This window comes from Xenia sp. Carnegie-2017, unplaced genomic scaffold (genome assembly GCF_021976095.1).
Source record: "Xenia sp. Carnegie-2017 unplaced genomic scaffold, XeniaSp_v1 HiC_scaffold_3, whole genome shotgun sequence".
In the NCBI taxonomy this organism is placed as follows: Eukaryota; Metazoa; Cnidaria; class Anthozoa; order Malacalcyonacea; family Xeniidae; genus Xenia; species Xenia sp. Carnegie-2017.
Window position 1 is genome coordinate 6,263,529 of NW_025813493.1, and position 11,759 is coordinate 6,275,287.

General features: G+C 34.8%; 3 long non-coding RNA genes across 3 annotated transcripts; 2 read left to right on the forward strand and 1 right to left on the reverse strand.

Moving 5' to 3' along the window:
• Positions 1–5,571: 5,571 nt before the first annotated feature.
• LOC124454763 lies at positions 5,572–6,087 on the forward strand. The gene is made up of 2 exons (XR_006951603.1): positions 5,572–5,642; positions 5,874–6,087. It is a non-coding gene; the product is annotated as an uncharacterized LOC124454763 (long non-coding RNA).
• A 579-nt stretch (positions 6,088–6,666) lies between these two features.
• On the reverse strand, positions 6,667–8,635 carry LOC124454761. Its single transcript, XR_006951602.1, has 2 exons — positions 7,998–8,635; positions 6,667–7,281 (listed from the first exon to the last, which is right to left on the reverse strand). It is a non-coding gene; the product is annotated as an uncharacterized LOC124454761 (long non-coding RNA).
• A 1,905-nt stretch (positions 8,636–10,540) lies between these two features.
• LOC124454443 lies at positions 10,541–11,532 on the forward strand. The gene is made up of 2 exons (XR_006951454.1): positions 10,541–10,767; positions 10,847–11,532. It is a non-coding gene; the product is annotated as an uncharacterized LOC124454443 (long non-coding RNA).
• Positions 11,533–11,759: the final 227 nt, after the last annotated feature.

Below are 11,759 nucleotides of genomic sequence, written 5' to 3' on the forward strand. Positions count from 1 at the left end.
TGTTGATCATTTTTCCAAAATCTTTTGTGGTTTTTAAGATAATCTGACGCCATTGTAGAACATGAAAACTTAAACAACTACAATGTACATTGAGTTGAATAAATTAGATGTGTAATAAATGTAGCATTGTATGACTGATCTTAAGAATTTACTTTCTTTACTTGATTTTACTTGTAGATTGAAGATTTTTGGCCGAAAAAACAACCGAAACAAAAAAAAGACCACATGCCCTAATATCTGTGTTATAAAAACATGTTGATCAAAAGGCGAATGCAATTTTGATTTGTTGAGATATGAACATCAAACGAAAACATATAAACAATACAGTATTTTGCATAATTAATTAAGTAGATATGACATATGTTATATCACATGAAGATGGTCATTATAATATCGTTGCTCGTTACACTTGTCTTGTTTCTCTATAAAATCTATATTATACTTTACAAAATCCGAATGTTATTACCGATTTACGAATAATTTAACAGGATTAACAATAAAATTTTATCCGAAATACTTTTTTATTCAAAAAAAAAGAATTGTAAGCTATTATAGTCTGGTGTTTAAATATATGTTACTGATGTTACTTAGAAAATCGCTTTTGAGTTGTTAGATGAGGCAAAATGAGCGTTTACCACTCAAAACATGTCTCGCTAATGAATATTAATTTCTAATAAATCATATACATCTTGTACTTTCATAATCATGAAATCATAATCATGTACTTTCATAACAATGATTATCCTTGTCTCTCATCAAATAATGATATTTAAAGCGTGAAAAGATCAATTTCGGATCTCTTCATTTTGCATGTTGATACTGTGATATATAATTCTTGACTTGCAAGTCAGCCATGTTGGTGGTATGATACAAAAGAATATTTTATCAGTGCTATTGCTGGCACCAGCCGACGTGGTTGAGCAACATTGTTTGATAAATCTCAAGAGAACGGTTGGAAGTCAAGAATGCAGTTCAAATGCCGCCAAACAATAACCTATATATAACTGCCGGCAAGTGCATAGTTTCATTTACAAATCGTCCATGTTGAGGGTCTCATACAAAGACTGCATATAATATTAGATATTATTGGCACGGCACGACATTATTTGGTAAATCCGAGACTAATGCGAGTTAAAAAAAGCCGTGCATGTTTTTCTGTTAAGCTTCAGATTTGTAAAGCATGATGGATATATGCTGCACTTAATTTGCGCTTGACAAACATACTGTATTCCCTAAGCATGCATTTATTAGATTTAAGTTCACTCGTGATAAATCTACTAATTTCTATCGTCTGAGCATGATGTTTGTTATCTGTTTCACAAACCTTTAAGTGTTGAAAATAGTGCCAACGATGTAACCAAAATTCAATATCTACTTCTAATGACAAAAACATAGAAATGTAAATAAGATGGGATATGCATGGTTGGTCAAAAGTTAAACTTTCAACGGGATGCGGTTGTTATATTCCGGCGAACTATTTCGACGATGTTTGCGCCGAAGTTCATCTGCGGCATATGAGAACACCTTTGAATTTTTTAAATGGTATGTATTCCTGACTTGCAATTCAGCCATATATGTTGATGGTCTGATACAAAAGAGTATTTCATCAGAGTTATTGTTGGCTGCAGCCGGCGTGGATGAGACACATTGTTTTTGGAAAATCTCAAGAGAGTGATTTCAAGTCAAGAATATGTCAAAGCCGCCGACAATCGCGAAAGTTGAACGAGTTAGGATAAAGTGCAGATACGGATTGCGGATGAACCTGCGTATACGGATGGCGGATATGGGGATATAACGCGGAAGAGAGGATAAAATGTGGATGAGGAGATAAAATCCGAATAAGGGGATAAAATGCGGAAGAGGGGAAAAAACCCGGATAAGGGTATAAAACGCGGAAGAGGGGACAAAACGAGGACGAGGGGATAAAATGCGGATAAAATTGGAAATGCTTACTTTTCGGCATTTATTCTAAGAATTTTAGAACATTTAATTGTCATCACATTTCCAAAGAAAATCTAAAATTTCTAAAAAAATTTTGGTGGAGAGGGGCCGAGCATACCTACAACATCACTGAGACATTAACCACTCCTGCTAAAGTCTATATAAAAATTTCTTTTCGTTTATCATTCACCATCAAGTGATCAAATAATTTTAAATAAAAATGACGGGAACAGTATAATTGTTCTTAGCAATATTAGGATGATTTAAAAAGTGGCTCTTGTCTGTTGAGTTCACAGTTGCAGTCAAAAATTTCAAAAAGATGTTAAATGAAAATAAAAGAAGGTGTATGCAAAAATATGCTTAATATTGCTGATCCATAAAGTTCGTAAGTTTTAGGTATGATATGCATGTTATGTTTGTGTGCATTTCGTCTTTATTATAAAAGATCACTAACACTAACACTCATTAAGTGCAACAAAGGCTTCAAATAATTATCAAATAACTTTGTAGCCATGCTCAGTAATTGTGATTGGGGGTAACAAACTTCACCAAGAATCTCATATAATTTTATCAATACCAAGTTACACGTATCTCAACATTATAACTACACCATCGTCAGCAGTAATAGGGTGTAATTTTAACAAGTTTTTCCCAAATTGGTAAAACTCCACGTGAGGCATACGGGGGTGTAGTTTGACGTAATCGTGTGGTTGCGTGTTTGAATATATTTAAATTTTTTTTATCAAAGTGGTAAAAATCGGCCATTTTGGGGTATTGTTTCCACGTATGAATTTACAGAGACGCGTCGAATTCGGAAGATTTTAGGCGAATTAAATTTAGAGAATGCTACTTACTCACCGTGGTACGAATTTCAATTAGACATACGTATAAAAATTGAAAATAAAGAAAAATAGGTTTAGATTGTCGGTGTTATCGATCTTGCAAGGAGAGAAAGATGGATCTCATTTGTTTTGCCAAAGTCATCTTTCGTACAGGCGTGTACAACAAAAAGTTAGGCAAGAATCAAAAGATTGATTCCAGTTACCTCAAAGCGATATCACACAATTCAATGGCGAAAAATCATATCTTCACGTTTCGGAAAAGCAGTTTCATGTTTTCATGCCAAAATTTGGATCTTGTCTTGATCCGTCGACCAGTTTAATGATCAACGGAGAAGGTGTCTTGACGCATCCAGTTCGAAAAGGAACATGGTGCGATCGACCGGCAAATCTGTTCTTGTATATATAGAGGGGTATGCAATTACGAGCAAGGAATTGCTGCATCTTGTTCCAACAACAGGTAATTGAGGCGAGTTGAAAGATAGCTGGCATCCGAGGGACTTTGTCAAGAATTCACGTCCGTCGATTGGCAAAATGTTACAACCGAAGGCGAATCGAAAAATCTTAGGTTCGACATCGTGTATGCTCAAACTATTTCCTTGTCGCTTACACGCTTTGCTCCCATGATCAAATTTTACGAAAATACGCTCTACATTACCGCACCAAATCAACGGGATGTGAAATACGCGATAGAAACCTCTAAATTTGGTGTATTTACGCGTAAAACGGATGGTAAAATTGAAATAGGGTGGAATTTCTAATTTGGTATGTTTACATGTGAAACAAGTGGTAAAATCGAATTGGATGGTGTAAAAGAACCAGATACAAATCCTAATGATGCAAGACTTACATTCAATATCTATAAATTAACAAATTTTAAAAACTTGGATGAAAAACCTAATATGAGGATTAACAATGCACCGACGCAATTGGGCAATAGTGATTCGAATTTCACCGATTTCAAGTACAATGACGCAAATCAATATGGTAATCCGTTCAATCAACGTTACAAATTACTTTTTGGTCATGATAACGAACGTGATATCACGCAAGACTTTTTAAACGTTAGCGTTAGAGAAACAGTGCTATTATAATTCAAGACCAATAACGTGTACATGCGTGTTATTTACCTACATCACAATGGTAAATATTGCGCATTCTATGTAGAAACAAGTAAATTTGGTGTGTATAAACGCGAAACGAGTGGATCGATAAAATTGAAGGGAATATTTCAACGAGGGCTTAATCCTACGAATGCAACTGCCGCATTTAACATTTAAAAGTTAAGTAATTTTCTTGCATTGAGCGACAAACCTGCTATCGTCATCAACAATACTCATATCGGCGCCAATGGTTCGAATTTTGCTTATTTCAAAAACAATGACGTCAATCAGTATGGAAATCCGTTCAATCAACGCAAGGAATTACTTGTTGGATTTAGCATCGAGCGTCACGTCACCAATTTGTTTACACAAGTTATTGCCGGGAAAACTGTGTTGTTACAATTCATATCCGACAAATTCGAGGGTGTAGCACAACCAAGCACGAATCCTAGCAATGCAAGTATTACCTTCAACATCTACAAATTAAGAAGATTTCATCATGTCTCGAGACTACGGGGAACTGAAAGAAAAATTTCACATGTTTATCCACCTTTCACAAGTGAGTAGTGACGTCCCTTATGATTCAAATGGTCAAACAAAGTTTTGGTATATAATTAAGCGCACGGACAGAATAAGCACGAATACAACGACTTCTATTTGTTTCCTCACGTATCAAATAAACGACTTGCAAAACGTAAACTTAAAGTAGAACACAACGTTTCGTCAGTACATTATCTGCACTAATGGTATTTCACGAATTGATACCGATCGTCCATAGCACGTTCACCAACGCTCCGACCGTGGATAGAAATCAAGTCTTGGAATTGTCGCGAATCTCTAACCAATTCAAAACGGAATATGGATTAGGAAATCCTACCGTAAACATCGATTGGTCGCGAGCTTTAAACATTAGCGATAACACACAAGCGTTTATTTTATCCGGATTTCAAGGAAACAATTTTGGCTCATTATCACCGGATCAAACTTTTCTCAAGAATTATGAACTCGTATTTGTTCAAGAATTTATCAGGAAGACTGGACGATTGATTGCTAATAGCTCAAAGTCTCCATCACCACAAATTGTACTTATAATGAGCTTTTTAAAAGCGGACGATTTCAAACCAATAATAAAAGTATAAATTGCCGTTGTCCAGGCGGCGCGGAGCATAGCGAAGCTTTGCATTACTTAAAAAATGTGTTTTAGTTTTTGCGCTAAATTTACTGCTAATACCCCGGGCTTGGTTTTGGATCATGATTATGATTTCAAATTATTCAACCGTCATCAATTTCCGTCGACATAAATTTAAATGATTGGAGTATTGGTTGTTTGGATGGCGATACGATCATCAGTGGCGTAGCTAGCGGTCCCGCTACTCCCGCCCGGCGGGAGTAGAAATTTCCCAAAAAAATAATAAATATTCTATTTGGACATAGATCGTAATACAGCAAAATCTCAAGATTTGTTATGTAACCTAGCAACCGCCTTTTCTCGCACATTGCATACTCGCGCGATTCTCCACGTATTCCGCCCATCTTCAGAGGGCGGAACATACAATATAATTCTATATAAGAAGTTTTGAATTCTGGTTGGCTAAGGGACTTGACGCATGCTCAAATCTGCTGTTTTTATAGTCGAACTCCCGCTATTTTAAATTGGCGGAGGTTGTAATTATTCGACCTTTTAATACGAGTACAGGGTCGGCACTAGATCATGGTCAACTAACGTACGTGCCCACATATTATTCTTATTATGTCAGCGGTAAGTAACAATTGACGAATATTCATGTTTCATTATACGAATGATTTTACCGCACTACATATTGCGTTTACATATGGCAATAAGGCAAATTGGCAATAGAGAAAGCGAGAAGAGATTACAAAGATTTCAATTCAATTTTGGTCAGATGTACTTTCTTTAAAATGTCTGCCTTGCAGAAGTAATGGATTGGTAGTACTTTACAATATAATAACCGCACTTCAAAAATTGCAGATTTACTGGACCTAAGGAGAACAATGTAATGTTATAAAGTAGAAATGGACTCTATTTGTATTATAGATATGATATTAAATATTTTCCTGTTATTTGTAGTACTAATTAAAATTATTATAGATACAACATACATCATAAACACACCCACCTAGATTCGTATCTTCAAATTTTTTTCCAAACTTCCTGCACAATAATATAAAGTTTGTGTGTTTAATGTGTTTGACTGTTTGTCCATACTTGCTTGTAATTTTCTGATTTGAGTTAATGCACAGGTGTGGTAACTTTTTTAACTTTGTTAAAGTTATTGTCAGGAAATTTTGAAAACTCTTTGTCTTCAGCAGTGCCATCCACACAGTGAACCAGAATCTAACTTAAGTGCTCATTAAATGAACAGAATGGTTTTCAAATGAGCATATTGATTTATCACGAAAAATTGATAGGTGATCATAGTACAGGTGCAGCCATATCGAATGTAAAGTTGTGATGTCAATCACAGTAGCTAATTCATATGTTCCTGAAAATACTTTACAACAAGAAATGGTAACAATATATCTTAACATGTAACACTGGGTATTCTCTACATTCATCTCTGGCAAAAATTTTCACATTGAATCTCTGAGCACCAAAATAAATTCTATTATGGAAAAACAGATTGTTCAGAAAAACCTTTGAGCATATAATTCCTTCCATTGTCAAAGGATTTTTCGAACAGTTTAAAAGGCTCCCACCTGCTTTTGTTATGCTTGTGGCATAGATCCAGTGCTGTAGAACATAACTTGCCTTAGATGCAACTCTCTCAAATAGTGGAATGTAATTGTAAAAAGTCATTGCATGATGTCATAGTGTTTGCAAATAACATTACCACTTAACATGAACAAGTTTCTTTATCAATTTTGTAAACTAAAAATCTTTGTCAGGTTGGGGTGCTCTGTGCTCTGGAATGACTATCCATAATTTCATGAAGAATACTCGATTTCCATGCACCCACCTCCCTAACAGCATTGAATGCACCATTTCTTGATTTTATGGTCATATGAGAAGATACAATGCATTTGGCTAAATGTTTTTCGAGCAACAAAAAATTCACATTTTCCTACATTGTAAAATTGCAACTTGCCATACGTATATTCTATGAGAATCTAAACATAAAAAGTGCGGGAAATCATCATGGAATTGTTGCCAAATGCTAGTTCGAAAATGGAGTTTCCAATTGTTGTCACTTGGAAAGTTAATGTTTTAAAGTTTTCCAATTCGCATCTTTTGAGGTACGCACTACCGTTGTTTTTCTTATGTGTCCGATCAAATGTTTGTTACATCGTTGTTGCTGTCTTCATATCCCAAAATTAGGACATGGATTCCATATCAGAAGTCCTGAACATCATCAGTCAAGAGAATCCACTGTGGAAACCTAAAAACATAATGGTTGATTTTTCATTAGCTGAAATTGGAGCAATCAAACAGTGTATTCCAAAGTAAGACGAAACAAAGCAATAGCCTTTTTTGAAGAAAATGTTTTTGAAGAAAATGTTTTTGCGATTTTCATCGAGAGAAGGCGCGGAACAAATGGATTAAGCGCAGTAATGGAACGTATCTTTACAAACATGAGCTATTACAACTGCTGCGAAATATTGCAAATAGCACAAGTCAAATCGCATTACAGAAAACATTGAATCATTGAAAAACAGTCATCTGTGGAAAGAATCGCTGCAACTGCAGAAATACTTTGATGAATTTTTGGGATTACACTTGCAAGTATTAATCTCTTCTATTTCATGCGTTTTAATATCAGTACGCTAAACTGCTCAAAACCGATACTACCTATCTAACCTATGTGTGTCTATATAAATATATACATTACTTTTCTAGAAATGGGTCCGTTTTTACAGGGATGAATCGTTGCGCGTTGCCATTTATACAAACAACGGAGTGGAAAGGCAAAATAACTGGTTAAAGCATTCATATTTAGAGGGCAGACGAAATCATTCGATAAGTGATCTCGTCAATATATTACTAACACAGTTCCTGCCTGATAGCTACAAAAAGTATTGTGCATACTGTTTTTTTTATAAGATGTTCGCAATCAGTGAGCTTTAACGATAATCAAAAAAGTATAAGTGTACTTACAATTTTCTCTTTATAGATATAAGGAACAGAATATCAAATCATCCGATTCGTACAAGTCCTACAGCAAACAAATCCCAAAGTTTCTGCACAATAGACCAAAGTATGTTGTTTCTCATATTATTGAACGGATGGAATCTAGCATTCCAAGTAAAAACATCAAGATGGAAACGACAAAACATTTCACTGTCACAAGCTCATCATCCACATATCAAGTTTTTCTGGGAAAAAACGACCAAATGCCTTCCTGCCAATGTCTTGATTACAGGAGACAGAAGATGCCTTCTAAACACATCTGTGCTGTTTTTCAACAACCAAATGTTGGGAAGTTTTCCAATCATCCCCTATTTACTTTAGATCCCCATATAATTCAACCAAAAGCCAATATAAGCCAAACTCAGACTGATATCAAACACAAGTCACTGCCAGGAAACTTTGCGCAATGTCCTAATTATGAAAAAGCTCATTCTTCTGACTGTTTTCTTACCACAACAGATTATTACTCCAACTCAATCCAAAATGTTAGAAATAAGTGTGTTCAAAAAGTCAAACAAATTCAGGATGAGCTTTACATTTTGGATGATGAGAAAGTTTTGGACAAAACCCTGGAGATGTTACAAGAGGTAATACAATACACAAGAAAAAATCATCTTGAGAAAATAGAATTTCATTGAAAAACAAGTCTTTATCTCCAAAAAAGAAACAAATTTCAAAGTGTAGGTCACAATCTGGATGGCTTTCAGATGACCATATTGATGCAGCACAGAAATTAATAGGTGATCTTGGTACCGGAGAGGGAGGTCTAAACACAGTCGTAGCAGTCACATACAGTAACAAACTCATAAATATTCCTGAAAATATGACCCAAGCAATTCAATGTCACAATATTGGTCACCACTGGGTGGTTTCTACATCCATAACTGGTGAAATAGTAGTCTTTGAATCTATGAGTACCAACCTGAATTCATCATTAAAAAGGCAACTCCAGAATGTTTACAAAAACCTTCAAGAACAGGATGGTTCTTTAAACGTCAAAGTGATTCTCCAACAACATCAAAAAGGATCATCAGATTGTGGTCTTTTTGCTGTGGCAAATGCTGTTGCTTTGGCTAATGGTGTGAACCCTTGCTCTGTTACCTGGCTGCAGAAGAAGATACAAGTGCATTTGGTCAAATGCTTTGAAGAACAAAAAATCGAGATGTTTCCCCACATTGAGAATGCAATGCAAACCTGCCTTTCAAAAAATTATATTCTGTGAGAATATAGTAATTGTAAGCATCTAACATAAAAATAATCATGTATCGCTTCACTTTTGCTTGCAAACTTCTACACTGTAATTGCTCAAATTGGTGACAAATCATGTATGTATATATCTGTAAATAGTATTAAACAAAATTAACATTTTCTATTTGTGAATCATGGACATGGTATTTATTTTTACAACTAACTGGGGGCATATAACTAATACAGTCTAGATAATGTAGAAATAATAAATTTACCTTATAAATTTTGCACAGTTGTGAAGCGCGCCCGGAAGATAATTTGGTCGTGATATGTAAATTTGATATTATCATTAAACATTTCTTTAGAAATCTGTTGTTTTTACAGTTAGTGAACAAAGAAATAATTGTATAGCAGAGCTAAATAAAACGGGCTGGATACGCCACTGTTACGTTAATTGTATATTGTTCATTGCTTCATCGAGTATCGTTATGATGATTTAAAATCGTTGAGCATATGACAATATATGTAAAATACAAAGAATACAAAACAATAAATGTGTAAAATAGTAAAACTGTCCAAACCTGAAATCGAAAGAAGAATTCTTCTCGTCATTTAGCTGCATATCGGTTAAATACGCATATGAAACTTGTTATTCTCAATGGTTATTCTATATTTAAGAGGTTTGTCACAGTTTATAGGTAATTACCATTGGTAATTACATATACATGAATATTCGTCAATTGATACTTACCGCTGACATATTAAGAATAATATGTGGGCGCGTACGTTAGTTGACCATGATCTAGTGCCGACCCGAGTACAGCGATTAGTGATTATCAAATTACGTGTCATTGTCGGTATTAATTTTCCATTGTGTTTACTCATAGATATAGTAGGACTAGATTGCTAACGAGTGTGACGTAATATAAGACTTATTAAGACGGCAGCGTGACATTCATGATAAATCCAAGATGACGCGGGAACCGGACAAAAAACTTAGGGCTACTATTAGGCAATTGTTGTTTTTTTTCAGTTTACTTCGTTTCAGTGTTTTCAAACTCCTCCAATCAAGTTTTATTGGAAACAAAGCGTTATTAATAATGTTTTGAAGCCATATTGGACAATTATTATTGGAATACGTGCGAAAATATCGCTTGCGAAGTGTTGTGTAAATTGGTCGTTTGGTTGTCTCGAGGCGTTTGTCTACCAAAATAAACGGATTTCGTCTGCTTTAGCTCCCATACTAGTTCATCCACGTTGAAATACATCATATTGAATACATACAAAAAGATGGGAAAATTAATCTTCATCGAAGGGCTTTATCTGCTGCTTTTACTACTTTTAACCAATGAGGAGGAACTGGAGGATGGACTTGTAAGCTTGCCATAGGGTCTTGAAAGTGGTTAAGCTTGACTTTAATGAACCTTCATGACAGTATGAGTGGTCAGGTATGAGAGGTTGGTCATCCTTCTCTATGGTTAAGGCAGTTGCACATTCAGCACACTTGATGCAACTTGTAATTTTCTTGGCTATGTATCCACTGATATAGGTCAGTACATCATCATTCCAAAGAGTGGAGCTGTTTAATAATACTGAAACTCTCCTATCAACATTTTGTGTCTCTTCAGCTAGCTTGCTTTCACTTACAACAGAGCAGTTGGCAGTTGCTGGGGCTGTCATGTATTGAACAAAGAAACATCAGTAGTTTACTTATCTTGTACGTAAGTGTCATAAAATGAACAAACTGAGCAGTATGATACAATTTTTGTCAGAAGTCATTAGTTGCATGTTAATAATGTGATGCAATTTAGACATTTGTAGTTATAAAATTGTATTGCCATTGGAAACAACTGGTATCATAGATGGTGTTGTAGCTATAGCATAATAAAAACATATACAATAACTAAGTATGATAAGCATAAAAGTCACATATATTTTATTCACAGCTATATCTTATAATAATCTCAGCCATAACCAGCATTTTTATTTGCTCATGCTATCTTAATCTTGCTGTGTTCACTTACTGTAAAAACAATAGATTTCTAATGAAATGAGCAATGATGCAGTGAAATTTACATAGCAAGTGTAAAACATTCATTCTGGATATGCCACCGATGACATCCATATCAAATATTTCATAAGATAATATATAAATTTAATGAACACCTTAGCTCTAGTAAAAAAATACTTTATACAGAGCTTTATAACTATCTCAAAAAATAGTATTGTAACAGTATCTTGGGTTATGTGTTTGAATGTAATTATGTCAGATTTTGAAATAACCACTGTTAATATAACAAGCTTCTGAACATAAGTTCCTTCTCTTTCGTTGAACCTCTTAGCTGTAAGATCTCATCAGTGTAGCCAATGCTCCTGGATACAATTACTTGATATGAGGCAAGTTTCCTTCAGTTAGGTTTACTAACTTTAATAGCTTCACTAAGATCTTGTCAGTAGATAATAGTGCTACAGTGTTATGTATCTCCTTGCTCCTCTTTTCATTCATTCAAAGTCGGATGGCCTTTCTAAACCGTGTTTGAA